Source organism: Crocodylus porosus, unplaced genomic scaffold (genome assembly GCF_001723895.1).
Source record: "Crocodylus porosus isolate Cpor-Errol unplaced genomic scaffold, CroPor_comp1, whole genome shotgun sequence".
Classification (NCBI taxonomy): Eukaryota; Metazoa; Chordata; order Crocodylia; family Crocodylidae; genus Crocodylus; species Crocodylus porosus.
Window position 1 is genome coordinate 65,387,615 of NW_017728943.1, and position 17,259 is coordinate 65,404,873.

At 40.5% G+C, this 17,259-nt stretch overlaps 1 protein-coding gene across 4 annotated transcripts in view; it reads right to left on the reverse strand.

Annotated features, from left to right (window-relative positions):
- The window catches only part of ESRRG (estrogen related receptor gamma), a 520,671-nt gene that overhangs the window by 477,362 nt on the left and 26,050 nt on the right, over positions 1-17,259 (reverse strand). The window contains exon 1 of one of the 4 annotated variants that reach the window (XM_019549477.1): positions 17,097-17,253. The exons of 2 other annotated variants lie outside the window; for them this stretch is intronic. The gene's annotated coding sequence lies outside the window, so the exon portion shown is untranslated. Of the gene's footprint in view, positions 1-6,026; positions 6,306-17,096; positions 17,254-17,259 lie in introns of those variants that run through there. One more of the 4 variants, XM_019549479.1, reaches the window with a different exon arrangement.

The following is a 17,259-nucleotide window of genomic DNA, read 5'->3' on the forward strand; positions in this document are numbered from 1 at the left end:
AGCAAGCATTTACTATTGCCTCTATATATTAACCGTATACTCATTAACCATTAGTTTGACATTCTAAAAGCAACATCCTGATCTTTGTAGGCATTGGCCAGGAACAAGACTCTTAAGCAACCAATCATATTCTATTCAATGTGCTCATGAATCTGCCCCTAAATGTAAAATGTAACGTCTTCAGGGAATATCCTTCTAACACAGAAGTCCATTATGGTGGATGTTAAGCAAACAAAAGAAATGATTTGTTAAAATTATGCTGAGAATGGGCATCTCCTACTCTACACCATTCCAACAGACTTTCCATGGATATTTGCCCTTAGGCTGCCATAATCTAGTTTTAATTTAAAGTACAGTCAAAATCACAAAGTCTCTTTCAGCTTCTGTGTCAATTTTCATAGTCTTAAAATGCCAAAACAAACAATAATAGTGATGCTATTTTGTAAAACAACGTTACTGGATTGAAATCTAAATGTTTATGTTATATACACTATTCCATAAAATAACTGCTCTCTCTGAAAAGATTGGTTCATAAAAGAAATAAGTAATATTATTAGGAGTCATTAGATAGTACTACTGCAGAAAATGTGCTTACTTATGTTTTGTTTAACTAAATACATACGTAGGTCCACCTTGAACGAAATGTCTGTCAGTTGTGATACAATTCTTTTCAGAAGCTGTTGTTCTAACACATTTAAAATGTGTTTACTATGTAAGAGTTTTTCTGGATGAACTTTTCTATTGTTGCAAGCTCATAAATGCAATGACTGTGTGCCTGTATAGCTCATACGTTTTCTACTCCAACACCAATAATAAATAATAAAGATGGACTCATTCCATAAATTCTGTACTACTTTTTACAGGATTATACACAAAAAGCAAAAATTACAGTTTGATGTCAGAAGTCTTGTAAATGCAACCACGTTATCTAAGATGCACTAGAAAAGCAGGAACTTTCCTGAGGAATGGGAAAATGAGAATTACTTGATATAAAGATATGAAAAAGCAAAATGATGGTTATCTGCTAATCTGGAATGGAAAGAAAGGCAGAGACTTTTACAACATTTGGGTAAATTTGTCATTTGAAGAGGAAGAAAATGTAAGGGCATACTGCAGTCTGTTTCATGAATTGCATCCCAAAAAACCTAAACGATGAAACGTAATGTGCTCTAACATGAAAGGTCCAAGTGTCCCTGTTTAAACTGTTTCAAACTGGACATGTGTCTACACATGCCCCCAACTGCGCAGCTGGTACTGTGTACTGCAGTCATTTAGTACTTAATAAAGCAAGTACTAAACGACTATGCAGTAACCACTGTTACTGTGCAGTCTCAGCAGCACACAGGTCATTTCTAACCCTACAGTGCAGTAGCAATGAGCTACTGTGCAGTAGCTTGTTGGCATCATGGGTCATGCCCACTGAAGCTACGTCAAAATGATGAGCTATATTGCTATAGCTTGTCACTACAGCAACAAGGCATCTCATGTAGACACGCCCGCTGTGTACTGATAATGGTGCCTCAATTTAGTATAAGAAAACTTTAGGGACTTTTTGAACAAAAGTCGAGAAGAAGCTAAAAAAATCCAGGAACAAAGTTGGTTGTAAAAAAAAAGCAGACATTGCTAGAACACTTGAAATGGCTCAAGCAAAAATAAAAACTAAGTGACAGCATAAGATCACCTACACAGCTACACTAATGAGTGGTCATTTGCTTTTGATTCTGCCTTCGCAAAGCAACTGTCAAAACCAGCAGTCCAGCTAGAGCCCAGGATAAGCTTCAGACTGAGATCTTTAAAAGTCACAGGTGATTTGGGGTGCCCAAATGAGATGCCCTAATGGCTGCTTAAGGTCATAAGACTGATGCTCAATGGCAGTCTGACACTGTTAAAACTAAATTAACATACACCGGAATCTTATTTGGTACAGACAAATAATGTAAGGGTATTTCAGCATTATGAAAGAGATATGCTGAAGTCCCGGAAAGTTATAGTTAATCTGGTTGGCTCTGACTAGAACTCTCACTTGAGGCCACGAGACAATTTTGTTGTCTTGGAGAACTTCGCAACACCTTTCACAGCTCCTGAAAAAGAAGTACATATAAAAGGCAAAGAGAAATCAAAGACAATTGCAGTCATTACAGGCCCTACCCAATGCCCAGTAGGAGCTTTCCAGAAGAGATCAGATCTATAAATACTGCATTAAGTACAGAATGTTTGAAAAAAATATGTAGGAATTTAAAGAGGTATATTCATAAATATATGGTGGTTGGCTATTTCAGAATGGCCCATGTAAGATGAATCAGTGGTTTTGGCCCAGTTCCAGTTTTAGTTCCTGTTAGCAACCATTTGACAAGAGACAACAAAACATAGTTCAGTATTTTGCACTCACCCTTGGGTGTCCAGAGGGAGATGCAGAACTGAATGGTCTGGGATCCTGAATTACTCCCTTCACATTCCTACTAGGGGTACCTTCACACTGGGACTGACTTAATAAGAGGCAGCTTGCCTTTATACAACCTGGAATAGTTACCAGGGTGGCCAATCTGATAATTTCCCAAAGGAAAAGGAAAAGGAAAAAAAACCAAACAAACCCAGCACTGCACTAAAATGTACTTTGTTGTTAAAAGGAAAACCAATTAGATTATAATTCCAATCCCTATGGGTTTGAGTCTTTTTATTATAAGAGATTAGCTGTAGGGATATTTGCAAGAAGAAATACTGTCATAAATGATATTATTCATATTTAATAGCAACCATTGATTATTCTTACCAAAGCATGCTCTAGCTGATGTTATATGGCTTGACAAAACATGGGCACCGAGATTTCATCAAGCATAATGTATCTGAATATATTAGTCTTAAGTATGTAAAAAGATTTTCAGGTAACTTTATCTTAAAACAGACCTCTCCCTCACCATGCTGAAACTCAGGACTGAAAATATTAATTCTCCAATTCAGTATATGGAGAGAAGTGTTCTGTCATTCCATTATTTAACTTCTAGACGTTGTAGCTTGAAAATTCAAAATGTGTCATGGTAACAAAAAAGTGGGATCTTGGACAGATAGCAAAGATAACCATTTGCAAGAAAATAAACCTATTTCCACCATCTTGACAGACTGCTAAAGCCATTTTGAATGTTGCTGCTCCTGAATTCTGTGTTTTCTTCCAGACTGAAACCTGTGTGATAGACTCAAAATATCATTTCTGCTGGGGCCAGTAACATGAACTTTTTACCTGTTTTAATTATGTACAAAGATTACTAACTCTTCATAATTAACACACTTAAGGAAGCCATCCCAATTCATTTGGGTATGAGTGTCGATTTTCCCCCCTTAACATTTAATTTAGATTTTGGGATGCCAGGAAGTTGGTATCTTCACTGTTTAGTCCTCCACCTCTTTAAGGAGCAATACGACAACCTGATACTTGTAACATCCTATCCTGCCTCAAAAATGTGTGTTTACTCTGCATCTGTGCACTACTGAAATCTTCTTAACACTTAACACAATTCAAACAATGATGAAGTGCTTTGTTGCTTTTGGCAGATTTTTATGACATATTAAAGAGCTCCTTACTAGCTTTTCAAATATACTCCTTTTCAACAGAAGTCAGAATAACTCTGTCCATTTGTCATAAGTAGCCTCTCATTATTCACATGGGCTAAATCCTGCTCTCCTTACTCACATAAGCCACATGAAAGTAAAGTAAGCCAGATGTATCCCTATATGCAGTTATTTTAATTGCACTCATACATGCCAGACATATGCTGCTCAATTCCAACAAGCTGAAGCTAACTAACACAAAACGTGTTCTGGCTGAAATCTATATAACCATATTAATTATCATTACAGATATAACAATGAAGGTGCATGGTGCTTTACTCTAAAACAATAAGTAAAGGCCCTGCCCAGAAAGCTTATTATCTAATGCTGCCAGATAATATAATGACCTGACAAGTAAATGCAACTGGTCATAAGGAAGTGTACAGAGGGATGAGAACATCACCAGGAAAGTATTTAAAAGGTTAAACCCAGGAAGAGGTTTTCCAGGGATGCTGGAGATGTGAACCTAGTTTTATATTCCTTTAAGTTGTTATATTACATTAACTTTTAGCTAGCTCTCTTTGTAACTATTGTTGCTTACTCTCTTCTACAAAATCTATGTAGTTAGCACAGAAATGAAAAGCAGACATTTAGATTAAAGAAGAAATAAAAGCTGACTATAAGAGGCTTTGAGGAGAGATTGATTTGGAGGGGGAAGTGACTAAACAGACATCCATCTACATGTGTATACATATACATACCTGGAAAAGGACATGGTTGTGGTTAGAATTTATGAGTGACAGGCATGTGACAGCCAGGAGCCGGCAAAGATTTTGTAGGATGGAAATTCTTGGTAGGGCACACAACTACTCATGAGACCTACATGTGCATATCATCATACTGTATTATAATAGCTGCACTCATGGTTTATAAATTTACATGGCTATAAATTAAAGCCATGTTTTGGGAAGGGCGGATAAGACATGAAAGTCATAACACTTAAAACCTAAGTGACAGATATAACCTGTTATTCTTGTCAAAATATAGCAGTGGTTTACTATTCTTTACAATACACAAATGCATTTCACAGGGACTTACCCAGTAAACTCCTGATCCTACAAATGCTTATGCATGTGCTTAATTTTAAGCTCACAAACAACCCCATTGATTTTAGTTTAATGGACTGCTCGTATGAGGTGAGCATGTGCATAAATGATTTCAGGATCTGAGCCTACATCTGTAACATGCAATTAAACAGAAACATTTCCTGTGATTTTTTTTCCCTTCAGCGGACCTGGTGCAACAGTGAAGCTGGTAGAGATGTCCAATTTAAGCTGAACCTGAAAAACTGAAATACTTTCCCTTTAATACTGAATACAAGCTGATATAGTATCACATGACCTTTACCGTAATTTCTATTAAAATCATTTCATGTCTGGTTGCTTCTGCTATCCTGGCTCATTTGTATTGTTTACAACAAGTCATTGCACTCGGCAGTTAGTGGTGCCTGAATCCATGGTTACCAGTTTTTACATTCACTGGTTAAATGGAATGCAGCTCTTCTGTGGGTTTCTTGGAGAAAGCTCTTAAGAAACCACAATCCAGCTATCAATCAGGCTAACCTGGGAGAAATTAATCTTATAAACATAAGTATTGTTGCATATTAAAAATTTATATAAAGGGAGCTCAAGGCTTCTGTAAGTCGTAGTTGCAAAAGTGGCTGTGTTGAGATCTGACTTAGTGCATGGGGGACTTAAGCTATGTAGTCTACATCTTACGTTCATCCATGTTGTGCCTTCTCAAGCCTTCAAAGCTAATAAAACTATCCTTTTTAAAGCTTTTTCCCCCCATATTCTTTTTTAATCTTGAGCACTTATTTTAGTAGGAATGTGTTTAGAATAGAAATAGTTCTAAAATACAGGTTTAACCAGACTGCAGTCCCAGCAAAGTAACTTACACACATACAAGACAGTAAAGCACAAAATAGACAGCATTGAGTAGAATACAATTAAGACAAAACAACAGTCCAATGTCATTTAGTAGTAAATTAAGCCTGCAAACTAATAGGTCGCATTGCTACTTAAGGATGACACAAACTAATTCTATTTGCCTTGCTATTTATTGCTTGTTCTGGGGTGGGGTTGCCAAAAAAAGAAACAAAAAGAAAACTTATTTACAACATGGATATAAACATTTATAATGTCTAATAATATAAGAAAAGTTCTCAATAGTTTGATGGCTATAATAACTGTCCCACCAGCTACATGAGAACAACAAATAGTTAAATCAAACATATTACTAGCTCATCTACTGCAAAGTCACTGTATCAGAAGCCCGAATTGATTTGTTTCCTCAGAACGAATTGAAAATGAATGTAACATAACATATAAAAAAAATCCCCACTGCACTGCTAATCGGATATTGTATAATGGTTGATTGCAGCTTTGCACTGTGCTATTGTTGCCTAAATCATACATACTTACAGGTTCTGGGTTCTTCCAAGAGTTTGGTGCAGTTTCAAGGACAAATGTCTTAAGGAAGTCTTTCTACTGTGCAGCAATGATCCTAGCTCTGATCTGATTACATGAGCCAAGCGCTAAATCTGACAATATAAAGGAAACTTCCCGTGTGAAGAAGAAATCTTGGAAAGTCTCAGGGTTAAAAAGGCTGCTTAAATGTGCTGGTTGATTTGCTCCCTACTTGTGTATACACAGTAGCAGCTGATCTCTGTTTGCAGCCCTGCAGAAAGAAACCTTTACTGAAAACCAATGGCATCACATTTCAGTGGAGCTAGTGCCAGGCTCTGGAGAGCAAAGCAACCTTTGACAACTTCACACAATTCAAATAAGTGGGCTTGCTACATATGTCCAGGAGGACTTTTAAAATTGTATATTTACCGTGTAATTTTTCTAACAATGAGCTGAAATCCTGAAGTCCTTAGTCAGCTCTGATAGAAGCAAAACTCCCATTCACTTCAAAGGGAATTGTACATGTGTCAGGATTGAGTAAAAACTGCAGAATACGCCTAGTATATTTTGTTTTTGTCTTGACTGCAGTTTTTGCAGATGATAAGATGTTCACTGCACCCCAAGGCATGTGTTGGACCTATTATAACAGGTGCAGTACACATTCTGGATTTGCCCTGAATTCATTCTGCCCCCCACAACCCCGTATCATCTGTCACACTCTTCCTAGTTATTCTTTCTGATTCTGATATACAGAAAAATTCATGAGTGGGATATTTGTCTCCTTTCCATCCACCCCCGCCATGTCCTACGCGAAACAGCCTGACATAGTCCCTAAATTCCAACACCCCAAAACACTGTAATGATTTGGAATTATGATCCAGAAACAAATTGCAAAACCAATCCCTACTTGATATCAGTTTTCACCTAAGCCTCAAATACAAACACTCCAAAACTTTTGGGAAGTAGGAAACTCCTAAACTGGATGTGGGCCTTACCCATGTTCAAGTAATCTAATGAAACCACAGTAACAACATATTGAACCTGCTCACCAGAACTATACTGATTCCTACATTTAGGAGCAGTAACCCAAATGGATCCACCTTTAGGAAGTAATAATTTTTTTTAATCATCAATCATGTTTTTTATGCTATATTTAGCCCTTAACATTGTTCAGAAATGTAAGAAAAATGTTTACATCACATTTCAAAGGCAACCGAACAGCATGGTGTCTTTACAAAAAAGGTCATTTTCTCTTACCTGGGTTACAAACACAAAGTTCAAAAGCAAATGTAGGCAGGTGCAGTTTTAAAACACACAGTATTAGAGTCTGGTTAGCAACAATTGTTATGTATTTTGTGATGAGGTTTTGCAAGATAGTTCATGATCACTTAGATTATTCAACACCCATCTTTTTCCCCTTAGGCACTCTGACCATTCCAGCCAGCAGTATATTGCATACTATTTTGCTAATATTGTGAACTTTGGTCCAAAGGGCAAAACCCAGAACTAACAGTGCAACAAAAGGGCATGTACACAAATTCAAAACAGCAAAATAACTGAGATTATATATATGTGTCTGTGTGTGCATATACATGCATAATAAATGTACAAGCATGTACATATTATACACATACAAGAGATAGAGAGGCTTAATAGGAATAGGGGTATAATCATGTTGATAATAATGATAATAATCTGATTTTAGAGGTATTCAGCGCGTCTGAAAAATCATAGTGCTTGTCCTTGGGTGTTTGGGGGGGCAGTTGTTCTTTACATTTTTCAATTAGTTTGATTATTCAGAAAAGTGGGCATATGACCCAAACACAAATAATAATAGGGGCAGCTTATATCAAGATAACTTTTTTAACATCCAACATAGACATCATCTCCAACCAACCCCATCCCAAATAGCTTCAGCTTGTCCAGAGTCTCCTTGCAAGAGTCCCCTGACTATCCCCCTTCCTTCCCCACTTCCCCACAGGTCCTGCTGAATGGTGAAACATATAAATATCTTTTTTCATTTAAAGAGGCAGTGTGACTTAGTTAATCAAGAGCTCTGGAGTCAGGAGACAAGGGCTCTATTCCTGACTGCCTCTGACATGCTGCATGACCTTGAACAAAACCATTTTCCCTTTAGTGACTGATTCTGCACCATGCAAGTTACTGGGGTAGTCTGATGGCTACAATGAGAGCAAGAGCAAGGCCTAAGCATGTCAGTTTCTCCGTTTGTAAAATAGGGATAACTTTTGAGATAAAGGACACAGATTAAAAACTTAGAAACTGCTGAGTTCAGCATGGTCATCTCTCACGACCTTGGGTAAATTCTCTGTCTACTTTAGTCTCCAGTCTTTTCAAGCCCTAGGACTTTCTCCCACCCTTTGTCTATTCAACCTACTGTATTTTGACTTGACTGCAATCCCTTCAGGAAAGGATTTAATCTCCTCTTTATGCTTGTGCACAGTGCCTGCTTTAGCAGGGCCCTCTTTTCAGTTGGGACCTGAACACACTATATTAATAACAAATTATAAATAATAGCAAAGTCTCAGTGGAGATAAAGACTTCCAGTGAATTAAAATTACTGTCCAAAAGCCTGCCTGTGCAGCAAGCCAATCCCCAGCCAAAAACTGACACCCTTGAATCAGATATGAAGCCCGGTATTCCAGATTTAAGAAGCTGTCTTGCTCTAAAGTTGGTGAGTGGAAAAATCCACACAACAAAGTTGGGGTTTCTTAGGGCTGCAAAAATCTCCAGTCAGGATTATCATAATCCCTTCTCCCTTTATACTCTGTACATGCAGGTTCCTACATGCAGTGATTCTCCTTCAGCACTCCTTTTATACAACAGCACAACCTGAGCTACCCTAGAACCCAAGTACCCAACATAATAGGCCTGGAAAATGTTTCTTCCCCCAGACCTGTCCAGTTTACCATAGTGTCTGAAACCATCTGTATTAACATTGGTTCTTCCTCTGTGTCTCAACGTTACTTTTTTAGGAAATGTCCTCACAAGACCGGATGCAGCATCTGGGTAGCAGCCTGTAGGTAAGAGAAGGAGACCTTCTCCAACAGTTCTGGGAAATCCTCCCTAGGTTTTCCTTCTGTCCTTCAAGGAGCAGGAAAGGACTGTAAGACCCAACATTTTTTTTTTGGCAGAAAGGAAAAGCCCATGCGCCACAAAGTTACTCACATACTCTTTCCTTCCTCACACTTCAGTATATGTGTCCAGCTTGCTTCTTCTGACATCTGCTTGCTCATAAGGAATTCAGTGTTTCTGACTCTTAGTTTTTTAGGAGCAAAAGAGTGTTGGGGGAGTTGTAAGGGCCAGAATAGCAGCAGCAGCAAGCAGCTCACTCCAGGCAGTGAAATCCTGCAGTCAGGGAGGGCTAGGGCTAAATGAAGTGAAAGAGGGTACAGGAATTAAATGTATTGTGTAGAAGTGGGGTAGGAAAAAGGTATATGGACCAAAATAATTCTATGGGTTCAGGTTTGGAAAGGGCTGACTTAATTGTATAATATATGGGAAGGCCAGACTAAACCGGGCCAAAAGTAAAAGCTACAACTCTATTTCTAAATCCCTTATTGTTAACTGTTTATAAATCTCATTTATTTTAGATACAAATTGCAGAAACATCCTTAATAACTGTTATTTAAAAAAAAAAATCCTAACCTACAAATCACAAAGGACTCAATACTACCAGTACTTAAACCATAGTACTAGTTCTCATGATTTTATCATAAATTTTGCAATACTGATTGTTTTTTGAAAGCCTCAGCTCCTGGAGTCAAGAGATTAATTGAGAATTTCACCCATCATCTAAAAAAAATAAGGTGTTAGCCCTTCCAGCTGGAAAGAAAAGGTTAAAAACATTCCCTAAACTCTCTGGAAAAACAGAAGGCCAATAAAAAAAACTCTTGTGATTTTTAGGGATCTCTTTTTATATATATATTTCTTTTCTAAGGCAGACCTGGATCGATGTGCACTCTAATCTAATCCATTTAGATTACACCAGTGAATCGAACTCCTGTACCAGATCCCCTATCGATTCGAGTCAGGCCACTGTCTGCCAGCATCCCAGCCTTCTTTGGGGCACCCTGCTACACCCCTCACAAGAAGGCACGCTAGCACTCAACCCACCCTTAGCTGCTCCAGTCGGCCACCAAACAGGCCCCAACCCCAAGCTCTCCCTAAGCAGAGCTCCTCTCCCCAGCCCCGCTCCCCTCCAGCCTACAACTATCTGCTGGCTGCAGGCAGATGGGGGCATGGGGAGGAAAGAGGTGTCTGCCCCCCCTGCATGAACACCAGCAACTGGGCACAAAAGTCCCTGGGCTGGGCCCCTGCCCTGTCACAAAGCACCATATAATGTACACACAGACCTGACATGGAGCCCAGGAGAGGCCCTGTGCTTAGGCACAGCCCCACAGAGCTTGGCCCTGGCTACTACATGCCCAGCCAGGGATTCCCCATAACTCCATGCTCAAGCACAGTCCCACAAACCCAGCCAAGGACCCCCAGGCCCCTGTGCTCAGGCATAGCTCCATGGACATGGGCCTGGCAACCTCACAACACCCAGCCAGGGACCCCCATGCTCCAGTGCATTGGCACAACCCCACGAACCTGCACATCACATCTCAGTTGCTAGAGTCAGACACCCTGCCAGCCAGACCCTAGCATGGACCTCCCCAAGCAGGAGCCAATGTGGGCGGCTTGCCTCTGGTGAGTTAGGATGGAAAGGGCCAGACCACTGGGACTGGGCCTGCATGGAGGCAACCCTGTGACCTGCTAGACTGGCCACTGCTGGCAGGTACCTGGGACATGAGTCCCTGGGGTGCTGCAAAGGTATTTTAGCCCGCAGCTACAGGGTCCTGGAGTTCTAGGGTGGGGAGAAGGGGAGGCACTGAGCAGCCAAGCTGCAGTAGGCAGAGTTGGAGGCACGCTTGTCCATGCCCAGCAGGCAATCAGGGGTGGCCTGGGTGTTTAGCTGCTCTCAGTAGTCTCTGCCAGCTTGTGGGGCCTGCTGAGAGGCATGCAGGAGTGGTCCCTGCCTGCTGGCCTTGGCCCCTCCTTCCCCACCACCAAAGGCAGGATGTATGTTCTGTTCACTGCCTATCTAACCAGGGCACTTTCAGAAAACCATGTAACTTAGATCAATTCTGTTTTGGGACTTCTGAACATCTGTACCTAGCTTCAGTGTTCCACCTTCCCCATTTATTTATTACCCTCACTTTCTGTGGCATGTGTTTGCTTATTTATTTATTTATTTATGTATGTATGTAAAATGCCAGCACCATTTGAATTCAATATACACATAAATAATTTGATAGATACAGCTGATAATAGAGATATAAATACTACCGTACAGCCATCACTATAATTGTGACATCTGGGATAACTCATTCTGGGTGTCTAAATCTAATTTAAATTCTTTCCCAGTTTTAACCACGGCTTCAGATCAGATGAACTTAAACCAAGGTGTATGACTCCATGCTACACTGGTAATTCACACTAACTAGGAAATAAATTTTCATTGATTAAGTTGAATTGTTCATACAGAATGCCGGCTTCAGCTTTTTGCCCCTACAAAATAGCTTAGAAAATATATACTGCATGTGTTTATTATAGCTATAGTTGCTATGAACATCTATAACTCTCCAACAATTTCTTTGATTTATGTTCAAAAACATACAGGGCATGAAATGATGCCTGCAACCTTACATTTCCCTCAAGAACATTGTGGAGAAAAGATATATTCCAAAACATCATGTTAGATTCCTTGTTATGTCTCCTTTTTAAAATAAATGTATGGTAATCAATTACACATGCTTCAAAGCAATTGCCACTAGATTCCCCCTAAGAAAAGCTGTTTGAGAGAAGTTCCATTTTTTCCCCTCATGTTTGGGTTCTAATATGAGTCTGTACCCAAATATATATTTGGGTGACTTTCTTATATATATATATATATAACACACACATACATACATATACATACACACATACATATACATACACACACACATATAGTTGAACTCTGTGGCTGTGTGTGTATACACACACACCTATTCTATTGAACTATATATGTCTATTTCAGTATATTCTATTGAAAAATATGTATCAGTTTCTATGCAGATGCAGATACACACACACACACCCATCCAAGCAAGATAGGCGTACAACAGGTTTTCAAGAAAGGACCCTCTTCAAGGACCCAAACTATACTTGAGGGGAAAGTGTTAAGTTTGATTCTCCTCTCTCTCATACTTTTGCCAATCAAGAGTAATTCCCCTGACCTCACTCAAGTGACAGCGTTAAATGAGAGGAGAGTCAGGATAGATTCATGTAACCAAGATATGAATGTTTGTGTAAGAAAGTTATTTAAATTTACTTTCCATTACAAACTCTAAACAACAAGGGTGTTTTTCCCAATTTCTCTGTCCACAAAGTTTCATCATTAATTCTAGTGGATGAACACTTATCTGTCATCAACAGCCAGTATAGGCTAGGGATCTCAAACATAAGGCCTACAGGCTGGATCCGGCCTGTTGACCTGTATCCTCCAGCCTGTGCCGGCCCTTGCCCTGGGCACTACATGGGGTACAAGGTGTTCAAAGCTGCATCTGTTGCTGTGGACCAACCCTCTGTGCTGCCTAAGCACTAAGGCCAGCCTGTATGTCATGGGCAGCATGCACACAGTGCCAGGCCCCCGGGTCTAGCATGTGTGCAGCACATGGGCTAGATCCAGCATTGCAAGAACTGCTAGGGGTAACAGTCTGTTCTGGCATGCAAACCAGTCAAGCAACACTAATCCAGCCCATAGGAGCTCTGGGGCCCAGACAAGTTTGATACCCCTTTCGTAGGCAAATCTCACCCTATACACTAAAACTAGGGCCAGGGTCTGCAGAAGCAGGCCTCTGTTTCAAGCAAACATGGTCCAATTTATCCTTGCATATAAAACCCATGTTTTCAACATGCAAAAAAACTCCAAATCTCCCAGGTTCAACTGGGTTGTGCTGAATTATTTGAACCCAAAACCCAAATCTCCATGAACTGAAAGCAAAGAAAATATTTGTCTGAATCCCTTTTTCAGTCAAGCTACATTTTTTCACACAGGTCTAATAATGAAGTCTTCAAGAACGGAGGGAGTTAACTGCCTGTATATGCCCATTGCCCATGCAGCCCCAGCTACATAGCATCAACAGTTGCTTACCTATTTTCACAGTGGGAAATAGCAAGGTACTGGCAGTATAGGAATAATCAGGAGGAATCTAGGTCAAATCAGAGGAAGACTGCTCTGTCCCTTTGATGAAATTCACATGCAAACACAATACCAATGTAAAAACAAAGAACTTATTTGTAATGGTTATATCTTCTAAGCCCCCTAAATAAAGGTGAAAACATAAAACTGCTTTGTCTGAGCAAAAGGCACAATTCCTTTGGTTTGACTTTTGAAAAGGCATTTAAAATCAATATAAAACTGCAATATTAGGAAATTTTATAATCATTATTTCAAACAGGCAGACTTGAAAGGTTCTCTTGTTCATGGGGAAATCTTCAGTTAGTTTTTCTAGTACCAGTGGTTCAATCGAAAGATTCACCAACTGCCCCCTGGAGAAAACAGAAGATCTGCATTTAAATGGAGATACAGTATTTCCAAATGCACAGTACCTGGAAGGCAGATACTGTCAAGGTTTCTTAGCGAGTGGATCTCAAATTGTATTAGGTACATTTCAGTGCTGTAACTATCCCCATTTCATAGGACTGCGGCTATTTCCATATCATTTTGCTCTGTGCATACTTGGTAATATTTGTCCTGATCAGTTAAAATTAAACCCTGATCCACCACAAAACCCAGACAAACTAACAAGTGACGACTACTTTATATATAATGTTCTTACATGCACAATGAAGTCCATACTGAATTGCATGGCTAGATATGTTAAATAATTGAAAAGTAGAATGACTTAATAGAGTAGTAAGCTTAGTTTACAATGCAGCCAATTTAGAGTCATAAAAACACTGTGTAAAATTTTTATCTTGTGGTTGACCATTCCATATCCTATTTATTATTCAAAAGTATTTCAACAGCATTTTTCTTCATTAATGTAGCTTCTGATGTTTTAGTTCAAGTCTCTAAATTTGTATTGTTCTCCAAATGTTATTTTAAAACAAAATGACTAAAATTCAGCAAATCAAGGCATAAATGTTACCTGTTATAATATATTCATTTTTCAAATTTTACCTCACACTGACTTTAGCATGCTGTAATATGCATTAATAAATCATGACACTTAAGTCAAATAAATCAAAGCCTATACACATGACATTAAGAAGACCAGTGAATTGCTCCTGCCTGACACATCAAACCGAACCAAACTATAATTTCATAAATATTTTTTCTACTGTATGCCAGCACAAAGGTCTGTCTTTCTGGTAGACAAAAAAAAAAATCATCATAACCTTCCAGAAAAGTTTGCATGAGTGTTGCTAAGGCATGTATGTTTATAGTGAAAAAAGATACTCGTGATCAACTTCAAACACACAGACATTAGTCTAGGCAGCCTCTTGCTGAAATTCTAGTTGCAATTGAAATGTCCCTGTAAACAAGGTTACCGAGAACAGCCCAAGATATCCTTCTCAGCAACACCTTCACCAGGAACCCTTCAGCTGTCTACTTAGCTTGTTATACCTTATCTTGCAGCTCTGACATTCTAATGCTGATTCAAATTCAGGATTCAAAATGAAAGATGAAATATCTTTAACATCACTTAATATTGAAATACTGTTGCAATAATAAGTGGTGCTAGGTTGGAGATATGGATATAGTGCTCTAGTGGTAACCTTTTAATTTCTGAAAAAAATAGAGCAGAATAAGTGTGGTACTGAACACCGTTAATGTAATTGATTTATTTGCTATGTTTCTGATACCGAACACGTTAAAAGCCATGTTTACCTTCCTCTGCCCTTTGCATATGTGAAACTGAAAGTCCCCTTAAAGGAGAACTGTCAGAATCCAGCATACACACAAAAAGTGGTTACAATGATACTTCACAGACAGGGAACAAGAATTTAATCACATAAATCAGTTCCTGATTCTAAACCCTTGGGTATTTCCTATGGAAGTGCAATACAATATTGAATGCCCATGCTTACAACTGAATGTGTGTGGGGGGAGGGGCGGTTTTCACATTTAAACTTAGCATTACATATTTTAGAGTGAAATCTGAGAAACAACTGCACATCAAATAAGTTTGATACTTCACATTTAAGTTGGAAGGGCAAAACTGAGGGAGGAAGGGGAAGAAAAACAGAGGATGTCAAATCTTGTTTTCCTACTAACTTCCTGCTATATGTCATGCACTTCCCTTACACAAGGACCAAGCTGTTCTACCTCTGCACCAGCTTTTATTTAAAGAGAATTCAAATTTCCCTCTCTCACACAGCTGGTGGTACTGTCTCTCTCTTTTTTTTGTTAAAGTCCTTTTAACATCAAAATCACAGAGCTTCGGCAAAGATATCACAAGGAAAGGAATAAAGCCCCTCAATTCTAACCTCACCCCCCTCTAGTTTCCTTGTGTCTGAATTCTCATCCTTTTTATTTGCCACTCTCATCCTTTGCTCATTTCCTAAATTCAGTCCTCCTGCTGGATTTTTGGCGCTGCGATAAACCACGCCGCTAAACCAACTAATCAGAGAGCTTCCCCTGCAGCAATTCAAAAGATAGCCTCAGACCACTTGCTCCTGTGAATGTTCAGGGCAAAAATAAATAAATAAATAATCCTAGCAGGCAGGTCATATTTTAGATCTGAACATGAGATCACTTCTCAAAAAAAAACCAAAACCCTCATGCTTAGAGCCAGGAGGGTGGGCCATCAAGATGAGATCCACATGCGCTGCCTTTGTGAAGGAGAGTGTTTATACCCGAAAGCTTGCAAAAAAAACAATTTTCCCAACTATTTAGTCGGTCTAATAAAAGAGACCACAGTTGCCGTGTCTGGTCTGCATGCACTTTCCACACTTCCCCTCATCCTCCCTCATTGTGCTCGCAAATGCCTGCTTTGTGGGTACGGTCTAAGTCCATGTCCACTGATTCTGGCACTACCACACAAACAGAGGAAACGTGCTCTCCCAGCCCCATGTGGCAAATTCACAATGTCAGGAAAGCAAGGAGGCTAGTGGGAGTGAAAAGACATGAGAAGAACAATCCCCCTCCCCAGCGCCGGCATGCAAGGTTTCCACCAGGCCTGCTTGGCTCTTGTGAATCACTCACAGAAATGTTTAAGGAAGGAGGAAGAGGGTGGAGAGGAAGAGAGGGGAAGCGTCTCTCTTTCTCTCCCTCCCTTCCTGGGTCGGTCTGTCCCTCTCTCCCTGACTCTGTGCAGCATTTAGGGGAAGCAGTGCCATGGGGGCTGCTCCTGGCACCCTGGGGACCCAAAAAGCAGGCAGCCGGGAAGCCTGAATGAACTTCTGAGCTCCCTGGAAAAGCAGGGGGAGCTGAGGGAGGCAGAGCGCCAGCTGGGGCAGCAGCTACGCACAAGGATCAGTGCCTTCCAGCCAAGTTCCCCTTCCCCTTTTGCAGCCACCCCAGGACCCCGTCCCTAACTCCGCAAAGCCTGGGCACTTTCATAGCGCTCTTGATCCTTGGCAAAGGAAGGGGGGAGGGAAAGAGGGGGTGGGGGGAAGCAAGACAGAACCTACTGGGGTTTGGATCCCTCAGCAGAAATAAAAATAGCACCAAAATATTTTTAAAAATCCAAACCGAACCAACCCTCCCCCCCCAAAAAAAAATTGGCCGAGAGCTCCAGCTGGGCGGCTGACCTTGCGGGGTGATTGGGTGCTGAAGTCTGAGGAGTCTGAGTCTCCGGATTATTTTTAGGGACTGACCCTCAGCAAGTGCAAAGGGGCAGGGGCTGAAGGTAGAAGCAGGAGGAGGAGGAGGAGGAGGAGGAAGTGGGGGGAGTCAGAGAGCTCCTCTCGGCTCCCAGCAAAAAAAAAAAAAAACACAAAAAAAAACCCTGCCCCAGATGCGGGGGGCCTGCAGACGTGCCCGGGGCCGGGGGGTGGGGGAGGACAGGAGGCTCGGGCTCGCGTTACCTGGTCCGGGCAGAACCGCAGGCAGGTTAATCAGGTGAGTCGTCGGGGATTTGCAAGAAGCCGAAGCCGGTTTCTTGGCTAGGAAAGTCTACAACACCATGCAGGGACATTGCAAAATCTTTACGCACGCCTCCTCTAACCGGGCTCCCGCGACCTCCGCCGG